The sequence below is a fragment of the Terrapene carolina genome, unplaced genomic scaffold (genome assembly GCF_002925995.2).
Source record: "Terrapene carolina triunguis isolate 2854851 unplaced genomic scaffold, T_m_triunguis-2.0 Scaffold104, whole genome shotgun sequence".
NCBI classification, from domain to species: domain Eukaryota; kingdom Metazoa; phylum Chordata; order Testudines; family Emydidae; genus Terrapene; species Terrapene triunguis.
The window spans coordinates 1,941,014-1,963,903 of NW_020664455.1; the positions used below are offsets into that span (position 1 = coordinate 1,941,014).

The 22,890-nt window shown below is 45.5% G+C and overlaps 1 protein-coding gene across 1 annotated transcript in view; it reads left to right on the forward strand.

The window, feature by feature from the left end:
* LOC112118973 (cytosolic carboxypeptidase 6) overlaps window positions 1–22,890 on the forward strand; it is a 1,367,858-nt gene that overhangs the window by 1,159,055 nt on the left and 185,913 nt on the right. The window lies entirely within an intron of this gene.

A 22,890-nucleotide genomic window follows, 5' to 3' on the forward strand; every position in this document is an offset into this window, starting at 1 on the left:
TGTGTGTGTGTGTGTGTGTGTGTGTGTGTGTGTGTGTGTGTGTGTGTACACAATGGCATGGCTTGGCACCTCACGAGACAGAGGGACTGCTACTCTTGGGTTGTCAATCCTAGTGCTAGCTTCTCCCTCTAACCCCCTGGCTTGCCAGTGCACCCCGTGCCCAAAATAGCATCTAACAATGACGTCAGTATAGGAATGGCTTCAGGATAAGCTAGGTAAGTAGCCACGAAGGGGGCCTCAGTTTGTGAAGAAGGGTGGTACCCTGGAGTGGAATTCCACTGCAAGAAGAACTTATTTAGATTGTGAGCTTTTTGAGGTGGGATCCACCTTTGAATTCTGTGTTTGTGGGGTACCTCGCACAACCAGGTTCTAGCCTGTGATGGGAGTCTCCTCACTGCTACAGCAACACAAATCAAAAAGAAGAATAGTAAAGGAAGAAGCTGGCCAGGCAGGGTCTATTCTCCCTCTCCTTTTTCCACCCCAAAGAGCAACCAGACTCTCTTCCAACCTGATGCAGAGGGCTTGCAAGCTGCATCATCAGAGAAGACTGTTTCTCCCGGGGATAAAGAGGTCCTTGAGTCTCACAGGGAAGCTGGGTGGAGAGAGCTCACTAGATAGTGTCCGTATCCGTTGTGTTACTAGCTGAGGTCAGTAGCAGGAAAATGAAATTGCCTTTGGATAAAAATATTTCTTTAGCTTGGGCCTCATCCTAAGGAGTTCTGACATCATTCGGGGCTGCCAATGCTCAGAGCCAGACTGTCTTCTAGCTCTAAATTATACGCGGTGGGACTACTCTTTTCCTGGGGGAGTGCTTTACGGCTAGTCCCTCTGAGCCAGTTAATATTCGCATGAACTGACAATAAGCAAGGGGCTGGGAAGAAGGGAAGCAGGGGAGAGTTGCCAGTTGCCTCAGAGGGAGAAAATGAGATCACACGTGGGCCTTTCCACTATAGCATTGATGGATTTTATTGGTACACATTTAGGCTGATGCCCTCCCCGGGCAGACGACCAGCACAAAGCCTCTGAATCGCTTAGTCTTAAGTATTGCCCAGGTGTAAATTTCACCCTCTGATGCTATGGTGAGGAGCACATGTTAAATGTCTGGCTACCCAGATGGATAGAAACAGTTCCATGTCTCTTTCCTATTCTTGTCAAATGGTAACTGATCTGGGAATTAACATGTAAGATAGTATTAACCCTCCTGCTTCCTCTCCTCCTCAATACAACGAAACAAAAAACAGAAGAAAATGAACCGAAATAAAATGCAAAATAAGGTTCACCCCCCAAAAAATGCATTAGAAAACTACCCTAATCCCTCCCACTCCACATGCTCTCAAGCATCAAAATATGCCACTTCCAAGATCCGTCATGGGGAACTGCCCAGAAGAGATTGGATTGTTTAAAGCAAAGGAAGTCCAGCTTAATGTTGCTATCCTGTAACAGCTTGGTGCAGCCCCTTTAGATGTATTCATTTCCTTAAATCATTTAAGGAAAATTAGCTGCCATAACAACATAAAGCAGCTTTTTAAATATTGCAACTTAGGAGGATTTTTCTTCTTCTGCAGTCTGGAAGATAAGCTGTTTCCTTTGAAAAAGTTCACTCTGTATGTGAGGGCGAGTGAGATGGGAATAAGTGAAGCAGTTTTAGCTCTCTCTCTCTCTCTCTCTCTCTCTCTCTCGCTCTCTCTCTGAGACTTATGCGTATACATACACACACACACACACACACACACACACACACACACTCTGCCATAGCTACAGTGAATTTGTCATAATACGATCCAAGGTTATCTAACCATTTACTGTAGTTACTTGTAATAGGATGGCCACCTCCAGAGCTATCCGTGGGGGCCTCAGAGTAACTCTGTGCCTCGATTTCCCTCTTCCCAGGGTCTGATTGCCTGCCTGTATTTTCCACCATATCTGATATGGTGGTTCTGCCTGGGGTGCACTCCTGTGGCAGGCCATGGCATGATCAGTGAGCCTGCCTCAGTTTCCCCCTTTCTCCTGTAGTTCCCCAATAACTCTGCCTCAGCTTTCCGCACATGAATAGTCCTGTGTGGGGTTAGTTTATTAGAAAAGTCCCACAACCATTATCCAGAATTCCCCAGCACAGTGAAGAAAGCACATTCTTTCAAATCCCAAGAGTTCATTGACACACCAAATACAGCTCTGGAGTCTCTCACCACATCACAGACCTCCAGTACAGTTCTGATGTCTCTCACCATGCCTCACTCCAGCCCTTTAGCCAGGGTGCTTCTCTATCATGTTTCCTTCCTAGATATAGTTCCAGCTCTTGTCCCCGGGCACATCAGCAGGCTCACCCTCCTTCATCCCTCTCTGGCGTTGACTCTCTGGTCTGGGGAAGTTTAAAGATGACCCCCACCCACAACTGCCTTTCTACCTCTGAAGGAAAGAGCAGTGAGTTCTCTAATGAGCTCTGGAGCCTGATTGGGCCCACTGTCATTTAAGGTGCCAGCTCTCCTGCTACATTACCGTATAAACATGAACTCTGGCGTCTATGGTTCTCGGCTGCTATTCTGAATATACAAAATATTTTCTTCTAACCCATTTTGAACCCCAGTTAAACATACTATCTTTATGGGGGACTGGATGGTTTAGGAAACTGCAAATGGCTAGGAAGCATGTAATCTCCAGATCACATCCTTTGATACAATCACTAGTGACCCTAAATCATTATCATTCAATTACTCCTTAATGGCCTGTGGGAAACGAGAGGACATTCCCAGTTCAGTCTGTGGTGGATGGGTGTCCACACCTCAAAGCCCAAAAACACTTGCTGAAGAGGCCAAGGACTGAGCAAACTAGCCACACACCTAAGCATCGGGAGAACAACTGAGCATGCTTAAACACTTTGCTGCATCAGGCCGGGGTGCTCTGCACCTTGCAGGATCAAGACCTGAATGGGCTGTGGAGATCCAGCTACCCTCCCACCACCAGCAGTGGTCTCTAAGGCAGTGTTGAGGCATGCAGGCAGGGCAGCCGGCAGAAGCTACTGCTGCTTCCCCCGTTGTACCTGTTCTGGCTTCGTAACTGCCACTCCAGCCCCTTTCCTGAGGAATCAATCCACACTTTTAAAAATCATCTCAGGTTGCCTGTGGAGCATTAATTCAGCCCTTTTGTGCGTCTGCATTCGGATACAGTCTTCAGTTACAGGAGCACAGACGATGTTTTGCCTCATTCAATGCTCATGATGGATGGTGTTCATTGAATAAGCAGCTATTCGATATTTTGTTTTATCCTCATTGTTCAGTGTGTGGCCCCAGGCTTTATTGCAAACCATTCATACCCTGCTCTGACGACAGATTTCTTAATTTCCTCCTGAGCTTTTATAGGATGCTCATCACTACGGTAACGGAGAGCTCCACAAACAGATAGGTTGGGATTATTCCCATTTTACAGATTGGGAACTGAAGCACAGAGGGATTAATGTCAAAAGTGTCCAGTCATTTGGGGTGCCCAATTTGAGATGCTTAGTACTTGATTTTTTCATAGTACTTAGCACTATATAACACCTTGTAAATTCAGTGCACAGCTCCTATTCATTTCAGTTGCAGCTGAGAGTGGTCATCTACAAAATGAGGAACACAAAATTAGGGTATGCCTACATTGCACAAAAACAAGCAAGCAAACAAGCCAACAACCCGTGACCGTGAGTTTCAGAACCTGGGTCAACTGACTTGGTTCATGTGGGCTGTGTTACAGGGCTAAAAATAGCAATGTAGATGTTCCCACTTAGGCTGAAGCCTGGGCTCTGAAACCCAGCAAGGGGTTTCCGTCCTGTGGCATCATATTGACACCATCTTGGATTGGAACCTTTCAATCCCTAGCACAGACCTCTGGGACTTGAGCGAAGGGAGTAACTGATAGCAGTAGTAGGTTGTCATCCTCTGTGGTCCAGCACTAGAGGGCTGCTTTGCCAGCGGGTTTCACAGCCATATGCTGACAGCATAGGAATGGGGAAACTCACTGGGTTCCATGCTGGGTTCTGGAGAGGAGTATTCTTTAGTGGTCACAGACCCAGCTGCTCCTGTTTTCCACAAGCTGACCCCATTTGCCCCAGGCCCATCCTGCCCGTCCCTGTTCTGTCTCTGCCTCCCCCCTGCCCACTCCAACCATTTGTCCTCATCTCATTTGTAATGGGTTGTTACCCCAGGTGTGCAGTCTGGGAACTGTGGGAACCGCTGCGCCCCTCTAAGACACAGCTGGGTTGGGAACACAGCCAGCCTCACCCAGGCCCTGTTATCACTCAACACGACAGCCTGTGGCACCCAAACTGGGCTACCTGAGTGTAAATAGCAAACCCCAGCCAGCTTCCAGCTCCCCAGGCATGCACCCCCTTCTGGAGTATAAACCCAAAATGATATCGTCTTGCACTGCATAGGGATCGGTACAGTGTAAGCTCATTAAGATGTCCGCCCCTCCCTCAATGTGGAGAGGAACATGCACACTTGTGGTAACCAAGCTGAGATTTTTCCCCCAGACACTTCACTTAAAGGCACACTGGTTTATGTTTAAAATATAAAACAAGTTTATTAACTACAGAAAGATAGATTTTAAGTGATTATAAGGGATAGCAAACAGATCAACGCAGATTACCTCGTAAATAAACAAAAACGCAAGCTAAGCTTCACGTACTAGAAGGATAGGATTTGAATGAACAATCTCTCACCCTGACTGATGAGACAAGCAGGCTTGCAGATTGTCAAGGCACGTGCTATGCAGCTTCGGCTCCACACCCCCATTCCGAGTCCTTTTCTTTCAGAGCGTCTCTCACGTGTTGAGTTGTGAGGGAGTGAAGAACAGATGAGGTCACTCCCTGCCTTGTATAGCTTTAGCATATGGCGGGAGCCCTTTCTTCAGTTCCCAGCCCAGTGTGTGGAAAAATACAGGCCCCCCCAAAATGGAGTCCAGAGTCATGTGGGCTGGTCACATGCCCTTGCAGAGTCATAGCAGCCATTACTTACGGACTGGCCGAAACGTCCACAGGAAGGCTCACCAGGTGGGGGATAAGCTTCTCCTAAGGCCTGTTGTTTTCCCTCATGGCCCATTACCCTGAATGGGCCCTTCGCAACCAGCTATTTAGACTGGAAGGATCTTGCCTAGTGGGTATCACCCAGGTGTGACTACATGCGAAATACAGGTACATAGTCAATATTCACAACCTCAGATACAAAAATGATACATGCACCCGAACAGGATAATCATACTCCGCAAATCATAACTTTTCCAATGACACCTCACATGACCCATCTTGTACAAAATGCATCATAATTATGCCATGATCATATCACCACTATGAAGAATATGAGGTACAGTGTCACACCATTATCCTCACCTAGCAAGTCCCAGTTTCTTCACTTCCAGGCTCTTCATCCCAGTCCAAGTCTTCCCCTCACTGTGGCTCCTGCTGCCTGTCTCTATCTCTGGGCTCCCCATCCCAGTCTTTCTCCCCTCCTGAGATCGTTGACCCATTTTTCTTCTCCAGCCAGGCTCCCCGGGAGTCCTCTTGTGCCACTCCTTGTGCAGCCAGTCCCAAACTCTCCACCTCACATCCTTATCCAGTCGCAGTTTCCCTTTTCCTATTCCTCCTTCTTTCCTCCTCCTGGCTTCCAGTCCCAGTCTCCTTAGTATGCAGAAGAGAAGAATAAGGGGGGATTTGATAGCTGCTTTCAACTACCTGAAAGGGGGTTCCAAAGAGGATGGATCTAGACTGTTCTCAGTAGTACCAGATGACAGAACAGGGAGTAATGGTCTCATGTTGCAGTGGGGGAGGTTTAGGTTGGATATTAGGAAAAACTTTTTCACTAGGAGGGTGGTGAAGCACTGGAATGGGTTACCTAGGGAGGTGGTGGAATCTCCTTCCTTAGAGGATTTTAAGGTCAGGCTTGACAAAGCCCTGGCTGGGATGATTTAGTTGGGGATGGTCCTGCTTTGAGCAGGGGGTTGGACTAGATGACCTCCTGAGGTCCCTTCCAACCCTGAGATTCTGTGATTCCTTGCCAAGCCAGTCTCTGTAGCTGTAGTCTTAGCCTTGCTTTAGACATGCACATTGAAAGAATGCCAAATTCCAGAGACAGTGGTTGTCATTAGACTTTGTTTATAAACAAGTTACTTGTGTTTGACAAATGATTGCAAAGCACCCTCCCCTGCCCCAAGTTTTCCATATGTATTTTTGACATAATGCCTCCAAAAATTACAGCCCTGAATGCTACTCAAATACAGTTCGACACCTGCTAGCCAGAGACACTGAAACTAATAACTAGTTATGTGGGAAAAGGTCAGATAGAGATTGGAGACAATGAGTAAATGTAATATTGCAAAGTGGCCCAGGGAAGGAAGAACAAGGGGATGCTGCAAGTTTCATGTCACTTTTTATGGCTCTGAAAAGACTTTTAGATCCTTTATGAATCATTCTGCACTCAAAGACGAAACATGTTTTTCCAACTTCACTGCCTGTGAGAAAGCTATGTTCACATATATATTGGTGTGTGTGTGTGTGTGTGTGTGTGTGTGTGTGTGTGTGTATTCGTTTGCTACTTGGGCATGAAATCAATTAAACTACAAACGGATAGCTGTTTTGATCTGGCTGGTAATGGGTTATCAGGGTTTTAATGACACACTGAGGCAGGTGACACAAAACCCCTTTGAGACACACGAGAGGTGAGAGTGGCTCTCCAGAGGAAAAGGGATCCAGGGTATGGGCTAGAAGTAGTCAGGCCTGGGGAGAGGGGTGAATTTGGACTTTATAGGGCGTGTGTTTGCAGTGCAGGTTGTGAAAGACTCCCACTCATAGTTCTCTTTGGCTTGATAGATCTCACTTTCTCACTCTGTCTAGCCAAGTTCTTAAACTGTGTCCATCATTAGAGCTGGTGAGACTGGTGCGACCACTGCTGGAATACTGTGTCCAGTTCTGGCACCCACAATTCAAGAAGGATGGTGATAACTGGAGAGGGTTCAGAGAAGAGCCAGAAGAATGATTAAAGGATTAGAAAACATTCCTTATGGTGATAGACTCAAGGAGGTTGATCTATTTAGCTTAACAAAGAGAATGTTAAGGGGTTACTTGATTACAGTCTATAAGTGCCTACATGGGGAACAGATATTTGATAATGGGCTCTTCAATCTAGTAGAGAAAGATAAAGATGATCTAATGCAGAGGTGAGCCAGGCTGTTTGGGGATGCACAGACTTCCCTACCCGGCCCTCCATACCGTTTTGCAACCCCAATGTGGCCCTCAGGCCAAAAAGTTTCCCACCCCTGATCTAATGGCTAGATACATTCAGACTGGAAATAAGATATTCATTTTTAACCGTGAGAGTAATTAACCATGGGAACAATTTACCAAGGTTTCTGGTGGATTCTCTATCACTAGCCATTTTTCAATCGAGATCGGATGCTTTTCTAAAAGATTTGCTCTCGTGTCAGCTGACTCGGTCCAGCCACTGGGGTTTTATTGCAGTGTAGGCATTCCCCAAATGTTCCCTCTTCTCCGTGCCCCTCCTCATTCCTCTTTTAGGGTCTGACTACACAGCATCGTAACTCTGGGTCCTTAGGACCCATTCTAGTGGACTCAGTGTTGCTAAGCCCACTCTTGAGCATCCCCATTTGCATTGTATACCTGGGTTTACAATTACTGGAGCCGGGTCTCGCAACTGTGCTAACATGCCCATACTGCACTCTGCAGACCTTCTGGCTTGGGTGTGCTGCTTGAACTGTATCTGCAGTATAAAATGATACGGCTGTCACAATGGGACTCGGACTCCCCCCACCCCGGCTGGCGCGTTCTAGGACCCAGATCCTGAGTGCTTGCTGACCTGATTCAGAAAGATTTGTGTGGACGACAGGGGGCTTTGGGCTCAAGTCTGAGTCTGAGTCTGAGCCTGGGTTTTCAATGCAGTGTAGACATATTCTTATAGACCCTGTTCCTCAGAATTCTACTATCTTCCCCTTTGCAAGACCTTCTCTTTGCTGCTCCAGCTATTTATGGCCCTTTTGGCCACTGACCAGTGTGATTGTTGCTTACCTTTCATGCTCTGACATCCCCTATGCTTCTGATAATGCTTTGGTCACTCATGAGATCTGCTTGGCTCCGTTGGGGACAGTTTAATTGTCATTCAAACTCCCCTGTTCCCCGCCCCCTATCCAACCTCCCCCTTTCTCCCAGCCAGGCTTCAGGTGACAGCATCTAAAGGGGTTGCCATCAAGAGTTATAGGCCTAATGTTTTGCCCATCCTAAAAGTGGAAGAATATTTTACAGTGGCCTCCTGATCCTGGAAAAATCTGCTGATACAATGTTCAAATTGTGAAAACAACTCTGTGGTGGCCCTATAAAAACAAACCCAGCCTTTCTTGTGCATCATGGACACATGCTCACCCCAGGTCTCGCTGAAACTTTGCAGGGTGGAAATCTGGATCCGTATTTTCCAGTATCACCGGTTATCATAGACTCATAGAATATCAGGGTTGGAAGGGACCTCAGGAGGTCATCTAGTCCAACCTCCTGTTCAAAGCAGGACCAATCCCCAACTAAATCATCCCAGGCAGGGCTTTGTCAAGCCTGACCTTAAAAACCTCGAAGGAAGGAGATTCCACCACCTCCCTAGGTAACCCATTCCAGTGCTTCACCACCCTCCTAGTGAAATAGTGTTTCCTAATATCCAACCTAGATCTCCTCCACTGCAACTTGAGACCATTACTCCTTGTTCTGTCAACCTATAAAGGAAAAAGGTTTATTTGGGGGGCAGGCAGTGTGATCCAGTGGATAAATGGGTCACTTCACTAGGAGTCAGGTCATCTTTGTTTGAAACCTGCTTTCATATTCTGCAGTATGAAGCTATCTGTAAGGACAACATTGTTTTAATGATCTCCCACCGTCACCCCACTCGGCAGTGCTATGTTCCTCACCAGACAACTCAATAAGAAAAACACAGCTCATCTCCCTGTTGCACATATTGTGCTGGAGTTTGACATAAATTTTCCTTTTGGCAGGTCAGCAAATTGTGTCAGTCTTATAGGCTCCACTTCCACTCGTCTCCTGAAATGATGTTATTAGTATTATCATCAGTGCGATACTGTGCGGCTGACAAATAAAGCATAATAATAGACTTTGCAGGATTTTTGTGTCAAAATTGCACACTTAAGCTTCCTACACTATGAGCCTGCAAGGGCTATTATTGAATCTAACATTTGAATGTCTGAAAGCAATTGTTTTCTGCTCCATATTTCCACCACACACACACACACACACACACACACACACACACACACACACACACACACACACACACACACACAGATTTGCCAAACCCTTATGTATCATAGCAGCAAAGTGGAGACTATTTCATAGCGGACCTCAAAAACTAATTTGCACTCCTACTCAAACCGTTTTGAATGTTAATAAATGAAGCGGAGGAGGAGGGCGAGTGAAACTGTCCAGGATGAGCCCATCCATTTTGATTTGTTCTCAGCCCCACTGAGTAGCACAGGGAACGTGGACCCTGTTCGTAACTCTGTTTTGTTTGGGATTGTACTTGCAAATGAACAGATATGGGAGCAGTGTAACCAGCAAAGTCACTTTAAGGGTTTTTTTAAACAAAGGAGCTGTTTGTGTTGGAAGATAAATTAGAGCCACGTGGCCAAATGCTTGGCCCTGGTATGGCTGCGTTGTGCTCGTTCAGTGGTACAAGGTATTAGCTTTGCTATAACACAGGCTTACCCAGCCAGTGTGGGGAACACTATGGCAGTTCTGATAACACCAAGCATCTGGCTCTCTGGTGCAGTAGCTGGAAAAGAGGCGGGCTTGAGGATCACCTCAGCATTCGGGGAGGATCCAGTGGCTGGCATACATGCCACACTTCTGTCTTAGGGACTACATGGCTATAGTATCTGAGCAGCTCTCCACACCCCATGAGAGAGGGAAGGACTATTATGCTAATTCTACAGGTGGAGAATTGAGGCATAGAGAGACTAGTCTCAGGGCACACAAGAAGTTTGCAACAGAACAGGGAATTGAGCCTGGGTCCCTGATTCATATGTTAACACCTGAACCCCGATATCCTTCTCTCAGGCTCCTTTTTGTGCTGCCCGTAACTTAGACTTAGCTGAACATCTATTGGGTGGTAGGGTAACAACGGGCCTGAGGAGAAGGCTTTGGTAGTTCTGGCTGCTGTCAACTAGGGATGCCGTGTTCCCTTTGGAAAGAAATAGTACATTGGATTAACAGTAGAGCTGGTCAACGTTTTTTGTCAAAAGTTTTTTAGTCAAAAAATGTTTTTCCAACCAAAATAGGAAAAAAAAAAACCCTGCAGAAAACATTAGTCAAAATATTTTGGCTTTTGATTGAAAAACTGAAAATTGAAGATTTACCAAACAATGAACCAAACTCAGGCATATGGCTGGATGCAGGCAGGATGTTCCCCCAGCAAGGCCTTAATATTCTACAAATGCAGCATCATTGTGTGGCTAGGACCGGACCAGCACAACCCACAGCTCCCTCATGAATTCCCTTCCTGCAAAGAGTAGGAATAATTCTTGTGTGATAGGGGCTGTTGCTTTGTGGCCATACATAAGTATGCATAGAAAGATGCAGACCGTGTCCATGGTCATGCTTCCTTGCTCCTCTCCATTATAGAAGTCACAGACGACCCTACAGATCAGGTTTTCCACAGCTTGTTACATACAGCCCACTTGCAGCCTGCACTCCTGTTGCTGCATTGTCCATTATTTGGCCCTGTATGTGCGGGGGCTAGTGCAGCCAGAAGAAAGCAGCTGATTAACAGTGCACAGAGTAGCACAGGGAATGGTGACGCTTGTATCTGATTGAACATGCAGGGGGCATGTTTTAGGCAGTTAGAATATAGTTACTTGCATTGGAATTTGGCCAGGACACTGAGCAAATAAGACCCCTGCTCTTTTGAAAAGTGCCATCAATTTCCTTAATGACCACAAGTTGTCAGGACCTTAGTCTTACTTCTCATTAGAAAACTCCCCTCTGAGCATTTTAATAAAACAAAGCTTCTTTTTGAGTATTTTTGAAACCTGAAAATCTGAGCTTTTAAACTTCAAGGCCCCGGAAACAGCTAAACACAGAAGACCTGGTAGGAATATTACTTTGACTTTGTGTGTGGCTACCCTGCAGTTTTGCATAAGTTTTCTTGATAGAGAGCCCAGTTTAAGCTGTTGAATGGGGTCTGTGTCTATAATGTTCCCTAAGAGCTATTATGCGAGAGAGATTGGTTATTTGAATCATGAATCAGTCTCTGGATGGCTGAAAGTTCATATATTTCATGGCTGTTTTTCATGATATATGTGACCTATTCATAGTGTGTTCTAACCCGCATTGGAACAAGACTTAATTTCACTTCTTGTTAAAGCTTTTCTGCTGACTGTCTTCCATTACACTAGTAACCGTTAGAAACCATATCAAAACCCAGAGGACCCCTATATGCAGGACTCCATTGCAAAGGATTCCCAGACAGGAAAACTGTATTAACTTTGTAACTCTTTCAAGCCAGAGTCAAGTTAGCATCAGAGCTTGCATTTTTCCAGATGGTAGGTATCACCAGTTTCTTAGGATCTGCTTATTATATCCCTAAGATACTGTTAGTAAAATCATATTAAGGGAAACGCGTTAATTAGATGGAAGTTTAATTTTCCTGTTGTTAGCAAATATATCTTAATATAGTGATTTTGCAACATAAAATTTAGCAATAGTTCTAATAATTTTTATAATAGTTTACTGTATCTTTTTCTATGGCTCCCATCTGACATCTTTTGCAGGAGCACTGACACTTGCAGATTAATAGATTTTAAGACCAGAAGGGACCATTATAATCACCTAATTTGCCTTCCTACATACAACAGGCCACTGAATTTCATCTAAAGTGGTTTGCCTTTGTGAGCAGGCCTCACAAAAGAAAGTGCTCATTTCTAGCAACTGGACCACTGGGGAGAATGGCTGTTCAAGGACCCTCAAAAGGCTGAGGTTCATAACAAATGAACACACAGAAGTTGGGGTGCTTATCTAAACCATGTTCAAAACCCCTTTCCTCTCCAACATTGGGCTGGAAATGCCATGTGACTAGCCCTTTTAATTTTATTTTTCCCCAGTATTATTGCCTTTTCAGTAACTGGCAAAGCTAGGAAGAGCAAAGAATCCCAAACGTGAAAATCAATTTTTAAAAAGTTCATTTTAATATTTCAAACTTTAGGAAACTGTTTGGTTGTGTTTGAATTTTGGTCAAAGGTTCAGGTTGATTCTTTAATTGAAATGAACCATGTTAGTTATACCTAATGTGAAATCTCAGAAACGTTGATCCTTGGTCATTTTTCAGAGCATCAGTCTTGAAGATGCAAAAATATGTTATTACTAAGGCAGACTTATCTGCATGTGTATCCTTCAAAACAAACACAGCTTCACGCACCTTGAGGCACTGAAGGAAGCCTCACTGCTTTAGGTCATTCTCTGCAACAAACTTTAGAGTCTGGCTAGGAATGTGAAGTTGTTACTTTTTACTAGGTACATATCAGACACTCCTGAGGAAATCAACTTGCCGGCCAATGTCCTCATAATTATTGCATAGCTTTACTAAAAGAGATCCTTTGGTGATTACTTTGCTAAATCCTCCAGATTCCTGTCTATAAAGCAATGTTTCCCAAAGTGCAGGATATGCCTCTCTGGGGGTTGTGAAGGACTAGCCAGGAGAGTGACCAGACCTCTCAGTTGTTCTTCAGAGTCTCAGCTTCCATTTTTTAAAAAAAAGTAATTCCTTAGGTGTTATGGTATGAAGAAAACCTTCAAAATGTGAGGCAAGCATAATCAATGCAGATATGTCTGCCTGAGTTTGCAGAGAGCCTGAACCAGTCACTCTGAGATGCAAACTGTCTCATTCATTTCTGTGAGTATTACCCAGATGCCAACGATGAAACTGAAAACGTCAACCCTGTTAACCATTGGACTTCTCACCAAAGAAAGGAGAGGAAGGCTCATGTTATCAAGATAGACCCCAGCATTTCATAAAGTGTGTGTGTGGGGGGGGACCCAGCACAAAAGACTAGCTGGGCAATGCAGATGTTGGCTCAGTTGAAATGTACACAACACATGGAAGGTTTGCAGAGATGGTGTGGGACAAGGGAGGTCTAGGTTGGACATTAGGAAAAAGTTCCTAACTGTCAGGGTGGTTAAACACTGGAATAAATTGCCTAGGGAGGTTGTGGAATCTCCATCTCTGGAGATATTTAAGAGTAGGTTAGATAAATGTCTATCAGGGATGGTCTAGACAGTATTTGGTCCTGCCATGCGGGCAGGGGACTGGACTTGATGACCTCTCGAGGTCCCTTCCAGTCCTAGAATCTATGAATCTATGAATCTGCTTGGAAAGTTGGGGAACGCTGCTGTAAAGGATCCATGTTCTATAGCTTTTCTGTCTCCACATGTACCCTGGTTATTATTTTTCAGGGTATGTGGGGTTACTTTAGGGCTGTTTCAAGCTTCAAATTAACTCTGTAGCTGGGATACACAGAATTCTTAATTACAGTGCATTTACACAAGTAATAACACTGCAGAAAAAATAACATTGCTAATTTTCAAGCTGATTGTGTTAGAGACTCTTGCTTAGTGTGGGCCCTATCTGCCGGTGTTTTTTGCGTACGCTCCTTTTCTGTACATAAGAATGCCTTACATGTGAGGTTTATAAAATGGTCTACGGTAGTGAAAATCATGACGTCATTCATTATTTTATATCCAGCTCCTTTAATTCTGAAAGATCCCAATGGACTTAACATGTACAGGAATCAGTTTGCCCACCACAGAAATGCAGACACCTCTGGGGCGGACCTTATCAGCATTTCTCTTGTGTTGGGAAATTCTTGGAGTTTTTCATTTCCCCAAAGCGGGGGATTCACTGCAGAATTAAATCTCCGCAGGAATCGAAAATTCCTTTCCTGTGACTTGAAGACTACAGAAACGTTATCTGCCGCATACCTTGCTTAGCTGGCCAACCCGCTTTTCTACACTTGGGCTTTCTGCTATTGCCATGGTTACATCATAAAACAGAGACCGCTTTTTATTCTGTTTATGTCCCTTTGATAATGGTTGTATTGATCTGGCCTTGCGTGAGCAGAACTTCACAGTTTACCAAATGCCATTAAGGGCACCAGACTTTTACTGCAGCCAGCGGACGTGTTCCATCATCTCTAAGCCCTTGCATGCAGAAGGGAAAAGCAGCAAGGCTCCACATACTGGTGACCTGAGATAGTGGTATGTATCAGCAGCTGGCACGTGTAAGACTCAACTGCCTCTAACGTTAAATGGAGTATATGCATGGTTTCTTTTCTGCCAGTTTGAATAAATTGTTCAATACGGAAAAGAGTGGGATTCTGGCCCCCTTTCAACTTCTTTCTGCCTCTCTGACAGTGAATAGGGGCTGGGCTGGCCCCCTGGGGAATTCACTTAGTGCCGTGGCATTGGGGAGTGTGCTTTGAGGCCTGAGACTCCCAGACAGCTAGTCTGGGCATGGTATGTGAAGCTAGAGCTCTTGCAAGCACCTTAAGCACAGAGTGATCACTGAACATCGCAGTATGCTGCCCTACTGAACAGCCCCTGGTGTTTCCTGGAGATGGTGGGGACAGGAGAGAGCTTTTCACTCTGACTGTTCTGGGCTGTAGAGAGGACCGTGGTCAACCAAGTGAGTCAGAGCAGTTCCCAGGGCACAAAGCCACATTTATCCCCTATCTCCTGGGCAGTGCCTCCTGAGAGATACACACACAATCTGTCCCTAGATCTCCAGACCACTGTTGTCTTTTTATTCTTAATCATACAGTCTGGCGATAGATATCCATCCCTGGTCCTAAATTATACCATTTCCCACAGACACAAGGAACTGCTGATTTATAATTATGGGGTTGAGTGTGGTCCCGTGGACAGGTCACTGGCCTGACACTTATTGGCTTGGGTTCTAGTCCCTTTCTCTGCCACTGACCAACTGTGTGACCTTGGCCAAAGCCTGTCTCTTTGTGCCTCAGTTTCTCCATTTCTGCAAGGCGGCTAATGCTACTTTGTAAAACACTTTGATATATACAGATGAAATGCACTGTAGAAGAACCAAATTTTATTATGTGGTGGTGTTGTTGTTACTAGTTTACCCAGAAGAAAGGCACCTCAAATTTCTCAGTTCTGCTTCCTGGGTTTAAAGCTCTAGTATTCTTTCTTCCTTTCTCATATCAGTTTAGAGGGATAAGAACCAAGAGGAACCTGCGTTCTAATCCAACCAGATTACCGGGCAAATTGCTTCATTATCTGATATCTCAGACAGCTCAGCAGGAAATTTTCAATACAAGGCAACATTTCAGTAGAGAAATGTTTTGGGCCAGATCCTTATCATTGATGTAGCTCCATTGAAATTAATGGAGCTGGGTCCATTTACACCAAATGAGGGTCTGGCACTTTATTTGAGGGGTGGAGGAACCCAACCATTTAAGGCTCCTTTGCTAATTTCCAAAGCAGAAAATCAAAGTTGCCCTTTGAAAGGAAGGTGATTCAAGCTCTGCAATGATGTATTTTCTCATGACAGTTATAATAATTCAGTGGACGTTTTAGAAGGGGTTAGAGTAGCTGGAAAAAAAAGAAGTGATGTGACTGTATTCTGAATATGACGCAGAGGGAAAGGGCAGCAATTGTAATATTTAATTTTATTTTTCAAAGGATACGTAGGTGGAGAAGTGGAGATTCTCATTTCAAGGGCAAACTATTTTTTTTCCTTAAAAACCAAAAGATGCTGATTGCTTGATCCGATCTCAGCCTGGTTTTAGACTGTTTGTTCTGAAGATCATTCTCCAAGTGGCCTGGTTACTTTGTAACAAGATTAGAGAAAGAGGGAGAGATGCTGTGAACTGCTCAGTTGCACTCCAAGGACTGTGGGGAAAGTGCGATTTGGAGTACATTGGCAACAGAGGAGCATGAAGAGGCCCCTCTGACCTCTTGCTAGTATTGCAAGGAGTTGAGATTGCTCACATGAGTGGATTAATGTTTACAAAACACATATTTAAGCATTATTAGCCACTTGAGTCAAACTGGAATATACTGTGACTGTATAGGAACGTGGCAGGGGCTTTCTTAACACAGGGTTTGCAAACGACATAGTTGATTTCTACTGTATTGCAATAGGAAAGGATTTATAATACAATAGTCAATGGGATTTTATATTATTAGCAAAAATAAATTCCAGTGTAATATGCTGGTTCTGAAAAATAGAAACTCATCCAAGTGAGAGATGTGTCTAGCGTTGGCTGGGTTCAGCACCAGAATTGCTGGTTGAAGTCAATGGGAGCTATAAATGGTGATTGCTGCTTCTTGAATTGAGCTCCAAAATGAAGCCAGTATGCCTAATAGGCCCCAAGTAATGAGCAAAGTTTCCGTGTGGGTCAGTGTGGGTATGCAGACTTTTGACGTATATTATGTATTGCTTCTCCAGATTGTGCATTGGGCAGACGTGTTTATCTTTTTCATCCTGGAGATCTGAAATAGGGTCGGCTGGGTTTTGAAAACCGTTCTACCCTGGTTATGCCGAGGTCTTGGGAGACGCTTGAATATCTCAAGGTTTGCAATGGAGCTGGGGAGCTATTAACAAGGCCGGTACAAAGACTACGGTGTACTCTGGGCACCCAGTCCTGGAGTGCCTAGGAGAAAACACCATCTGGCTTTGCAGACTGGCTGACTTCAAAGGGTCTGTGCTAATTGAAGCACAGCTCCTTAACACACTGTACAGAGCCATCCTGCATGAGCTGGGGGATGGGCTGGATGATCTAGTAGGAATTTTCCTTTAGCGTTGGCCTGAGTGTGATGCCAGCTGGCATTCTCCTTCAGGACATAGCATTAGTACAGAGAACATAATCGAACTTAGGTTAACTGGCTCTGTTCTGCAGATAACTTTGTTAATGTGATGCAACTGGTGTAATCTACACCAGATTGTGTTGTTAGTTTCATGCTCCGGACTGCATCTAGCATTGAATTGATAAGGCAGTCCAAGGACAGCACAGATAGATCACACCTCCCAGGAATGCCTCTTATTCAGCTAATGCTTCCTTCCACTTGTCCGAGTAGACATAGTGAGGGGCAGTGGGTGGATGGGGAAGTGCCCCCCCTAAATATCACAGACAGCAAGAGTCACAGCTGGACACATTTCCCTCAGGAGCTGTTAAATGCACAGGAAACATACGGAGCTGATACCAGTTTACTTTGGGTCAAAATTCTCAAATCTGCTCAAAGTTAGGGCCCCTCAATACATAGATAAGCTTCCAAATAAAAGGGGTCTGATTTCCAGGGGTGCTGAGCACCTGTAGTGCCAAATGAACTCTGCATCTCTGACAACCAGCCCACTTGGATTGCCATTTTCATATAGAAAATAAGATAAAATCAGTCGCTCCAGTGTGGAGTTATTTAAGCCTTGCTACAGCTTTCTCTTGGGATTTATTGCTTCCAGTGACAGTAAATTCAAGTTTATTTTAAATTGTTCCAATTCATTGTATTACTTGTGACGGTATCCGAGAGAGAGAGAGAGAGAGAGAGCTGAAGTCCTCTATCTGCAGGTGAAGGTTCAGCCCTAGGGTTGAGTTGAGTAGTTCACTTTCCAGACCCAGAATTATGATTATTATTTACTTATTAGCTGTATTGCATTAGCATCTAGGAGCTCTAGTCAGGGACCAGGAACCCATTGTGCAAGGCACTGTAGAAACACAGAACAAAACGATGTCAGTGACCCACAGAGCTTTCAATCTCCATCTCTTCTCTACTGAGACTGCCAACAAGTCGGCCAATTATGGAGGAGGATTTCAGTGATGAAGAACTGGGATGAGACCACTTAACACCGTTGATAGAAGTCACCATATAATGACTTTTACCAACTACTGACCAGGACTGCCTTCAACTCGCTAAACTAGAGGTGGAGTGATCAATAGTCCATCATTTAATCACTGAGTCATCCAGTTCCTATAAATTAGAATTAAAAAAAGGTAAATCACTTGTCTGAGCAAAATTTTTGAGTGGGAATGGAATTGAATAATAAATATGGACCAGAGTATTTTTGTAAGGACAGTTGAGACATGGGAGATTTTAACAGCCATGGGGAGGTATTTTTAAAATCCTTCTTTCCCTACAATTTTCTTAGTAATCTCTCAGAGAGGATTGAAACTTTAAGAGAAGCCTCACTGAAGTTTAACTGGTAGTACAAAAGAATGGATTGTCAGTCAGACCAATGCAGACAGAAAGGCATATACAGAATGAATGAATGTCCTTGGACTGTTATAGTTGTAGGCGTTTTACAGTCTGTTTGAGTAACCTACTAGTGTGAATCAGAACAGCTTTAATGTGCAGGGGGAAATGCAGGGCAGGTGTGGCATTAGTTTACAAAGTGATGCTCATGTTGGAGCCTTGGAACAGCAAATGCAATGAAATGGATCGATGGAAGGAATTTAATATCAAAATAAATAATCCTGGGTTACTGAACCGACTATACTGTTCATGTCCTTATTTAATTCAGTTGAGCCTCCCATTCTTAATTTCCTGCAAGTTGCCACAAATTCCAGTTTGCCAAAGTGGAGTGCTGCAGAAAGGGGAGCATTGAAGTTGAATGGAAGTCTAGCTGGCTGTAGAGGAGCAAGGAGTTGCTCTCTTGACAATGCCAAAACAAATCAAGGAGTCATGAGACTGAAAACCGCTTCTCACCATCTTTGATATCCAAATGGTGCATCACAAGGGATAACTAGCTACACATTCTTCCTTGAGGAGTGTCCCTTGTGGTTGTTCCACTTTAGGTATCTTGATGCCCTGCGCTTGTAATCAGAGATTTGTGATAGCAGTGTCCGGTTGGGCCACGCACATGCCGTGGCCGTCTCTCGCCACTCTGAGCGGTTACATAGTGGTGCGCAGCCAATTGTCTCTCAGTTACTTCTTTGGCTTGAGTTGGCGCAATCAGCAGCACCCTCTCTTACTTCAGAACAAATTTGTAGTAGATAATTCATAGTGGTAGTGTTACCTTAGTTGTAATTAGCTTCCCTATCCCCTTGCCCTACTCTAATTTCTTTAATTTCATCCAAAAAATGTGTTTTCCTTCTACCTTCCCTATCCACCCCAGTCTCCCCAGCAGGCATCCGGCCCTAGCCTCAGACAGGGTCTACCCTGTTTTTCTCTAGGAGACCGAGCTCACCTGGTTTTAAACACTGCCTGACTTGCAGACTCTCCATACCAGTCTCTGATGGCCACGTTCAGTGTGTCCACTGCCTTGGCGAGACACACATTACTCAAAAGTGCCTATGCTGCAGAAAGTTGGCAGCCAGGACTAGAAAAGCCAGGGATCTCCAACTGAAGCGCCTCATGATGAAGAAATCCCTCAGGCCAGCCTCCGACCCCGAGTCCAGGTTACCCCCGGCCAACAATCACCAGCGGCAGCCTCTGACAAGGGCTCTGCTCCAACAACAGCTGCCAAGAAGCCTACTCCTAGAAAGCCTACAAAAAAGCGGCCGCAGACATCCCTGCACCGAGAATCCCCTAAAAGAATGTGATCTCCAACTGAAAAATCTGCCCTGGGACAGATGGCACCAAGCGCAGCAGACTGCGAGGCACCGGGAACATCTGGCACCAAGACTTCCGAAGAGCTAAAGACCCTACGCAGGCAAGCTGTAATGGAGGTTCACACACTAAAGTGAAACCTTCCAACTCAGCACCCATGGAGCTGTAGACGATCTCAGCACCGAGTGGTGCAATGGTGCCACCTACTGTACCGATGCCGCACAGCTCTAAATCCTCGGCATCGGCAGCTTCAACTCATGCTCCTGGGCCATCCACCAGGCCGTCTCCAGCACCGAGCCTCACAGTACCACAGCAGTTCATGAGGCACGTGGACCTGATAGTGGCCTCAATGCCTGAATCTCCTTTACTGGGCACCAAGGGCACCTCATCCAGATCGGCACCAAGCCATCTGACTATTCCCAGAAGATCAACCCCCCTGTCTCCAGTGATGAGGAAGAAGAGGATGATGCAGTAATATATACTCCTCACCCAAGCCAGGACATCTCTTCACCAACCACCTGCCGATATACGAGGACGGTATGGTCACCCCGGGCACTGCCCCCCAGACCATTCCCACTTAACTGGTCATACTGGGATTCATGGGCAATGTATAGGGCCCAAAAATGCAGGCCCCTTAGCCTGCCTACGTCCAGAACACCCCAGTCCCCTTCACCAACTCTCCTGGCACCCTCAGAAACACAAGAGGAAGACCCTGACAAACCTGAGGACACAGCCAAACATGATGCTACCTACTCATCTCTCATCTTCGTCGCCAGACGAAACCATAATGCCACCACCCACTATTACGGGGGATGATTTCAAATGCTCTCAGGGCCTCTTCAAAAGGGTGGCTGAATCCCTAGACATTTCGTTGGCACAGCTACCAGAAGCCCAACATAAGCTCATGGACATACTCTAGGCATCCCCAGAAGCAAAGATAGCCCTGCCAATTAATGATGCTATCAGGGAGCCTGCCAAAATCATCTGGCAGACTCCAGCTCCTGCACCTCCCTCGTGTAAGAGGTCTGACAAAAAATATTATGGGCCAGCAAAAGGAGGTTCTTTGAGATGGTTGTCCCTGTGGGTGCTCCACTACTCTCTCTCCTCCCTTCTACTTTGGAGTTTCAGGCCGATTCTCTGAGGTAGGGAAGGAACAGGGAGATGACTGGCTGCGCATCGCTATGTAACCGCTAGGAGTGGTGCGAGACAGCTACGGCATGTGTGTGGCCCAACCAGGCATGGCTACCAGAAATCTCCGATTACACGCGCAGGGCATCAAGACACCTAAAGTGGCGCACCCACAGGGACAACCATCTCGAAGAATCTCAGTGACTGCACAAGGTGAGTAACCTTCTTGTCTGCTTTAGGTGCTGCATTGTGCCAAGGGGCCTTTCAGGTGTCCAATTGACTGGCAGCAACCACTTCACCACTCTTGAAGGAAACTTAGAGTTCTGTGCAAGGGATAGATAAGAGTGCTTAGGAAGAAATGGCATTTATTCTGAATAAAGATGCATCTGCAGCCTCCCTACTGGGACATAATCCTCTCAGTACTAGGGTTATTTCAATCAACCTTAAAAGACGCCTTGTAAATCTGGCTATCATTCAAGCTCATTCACCAACTGTAACTGCCCAGGCTGAGGAAACTAAATGCCGCCAGCTACTGCATGGAAACAAGATGTAGTGCTGATTTCTGTGTTAAATTGCACCTAAGGAACCAAAGGAGAATAAAAAAGGATGAGCCTGATTTTGAAAAATGGTCCGGCACAATATTATGCATGCATCTGTGCATGAAGTTACCACACCAGCCTACTGTCATTTCTCCCCTCAGTTGGCTGGTCCATGAAGAAGATGACAACTTACCACTGCTCCCAACTAATCAAAGCAGTGTTTTAGTGCACGCGAGGGAAGTCTGTACTGTGGTGATGAAGGTCCTGAGTTCAGACCTTGTCGATGATCCGTTTAGGTGGTAACAGATGCTCACCTTGTTTTCTTAAGCACAGTGTTGATGTACACCTGACCTTTGGAAAATCTGGTCCTAAATGTCCTCATCCTCTCTCCCCTGTTCCCAAACCACCAGCCCTCCAGACAGCTTCTGTTTGTTCCCTCCAACAGACCTTGCACCCTCTTCTGTCTCTTCCTGAATCTCTCTTCCTAACTCTATAGTCTCCTCTATGTAACATACCTCAACTTCATTGCTGCCTCTCTTTACCTGCTTGACGTCATCTGCTCCCAGTCCCCTCCATCCTAGCTGTTCCGTGCCATTCTCCTCCCCAAAACTACTCACATGCACTTCCAGCTGGCTCCCCTCCCAACTGCTAGTTCCCATCCCAACAGCTGATGTCGTTAATCAGCAAGGCGTGGGGGCAGCTCCTGTGAGGAGACCATGCCCGGGGATTGTGGAATCTTCAGCAGCAGAGAGGCGGGGCACTTAGGGGAGTCAGCCATGCAGAGATCAGGGAGTTTTTGTTAACAGAGGGACAGGGCAGGATTCTCTTTAGCAAAACCTCTGATTTACCCCAAATCCCAGCTCCCAGCAATCTTCCCCAGTCCCCAGACTAGCGCCTCCTACCTGATCTGCCTGCCAGACACTAACGTCAGTTAGTTATAGGCTCCCTCACCGGGAATGTAAGGATTAAGATTCTCTCTTCTTCTATCTGCTCTCGGAAGCATTCTCTGCAACTTAGGGAAGTTGATCCATTTTCCTCGAGGTGGTTCCTAGCTTTATAAATGACTTTTCACTGGTACAATAAATATTGCATTGCGTGCCAGGAACTGGCCTCAGCCACGGAAATTGAATGAGCAGATGCCTAATTAGTCCATTACTTACCATGGTTAAGATAGCTGAATTGTGATGAAAGTGACTCTACTTTAATCACTAATTCATGACACAGACGCTTATATCATATATTAGGCTGTTTAGCCTTTAGTAAATAGAATTGCCCCCTCTCCCCTATTGTAAATGGCCTGGCAACTGCCCAGTTTGAGTGCTCTTTTAGATAAAGGTTGGTTTGTTTGTTTGTTTGTTGCTAAAAAAAAAAAAAGGCAGCCTGAAAATTAGTTCCTTACCATTGATAATGTGCATGTTATATACAGAGAAGCAGGTCCGGCTCTAGCTTTTTTGCCGCCCCAAGCAAAAAAAAAAAAAAAGGGGGGGGGGCGCGGGAGTACCGAAGCAAAAAAAAAAAACCGGCAGCCGCAGGGAGTGCGTGGAGGGCGGTCAAGGTGACTCACAGGGGGGTGAAGGGCGGTGCCCGCCCTCTCCCTCCGCCCGTGGGCAGCCAGGTGCGGCAGCCCACTCGCAGCCA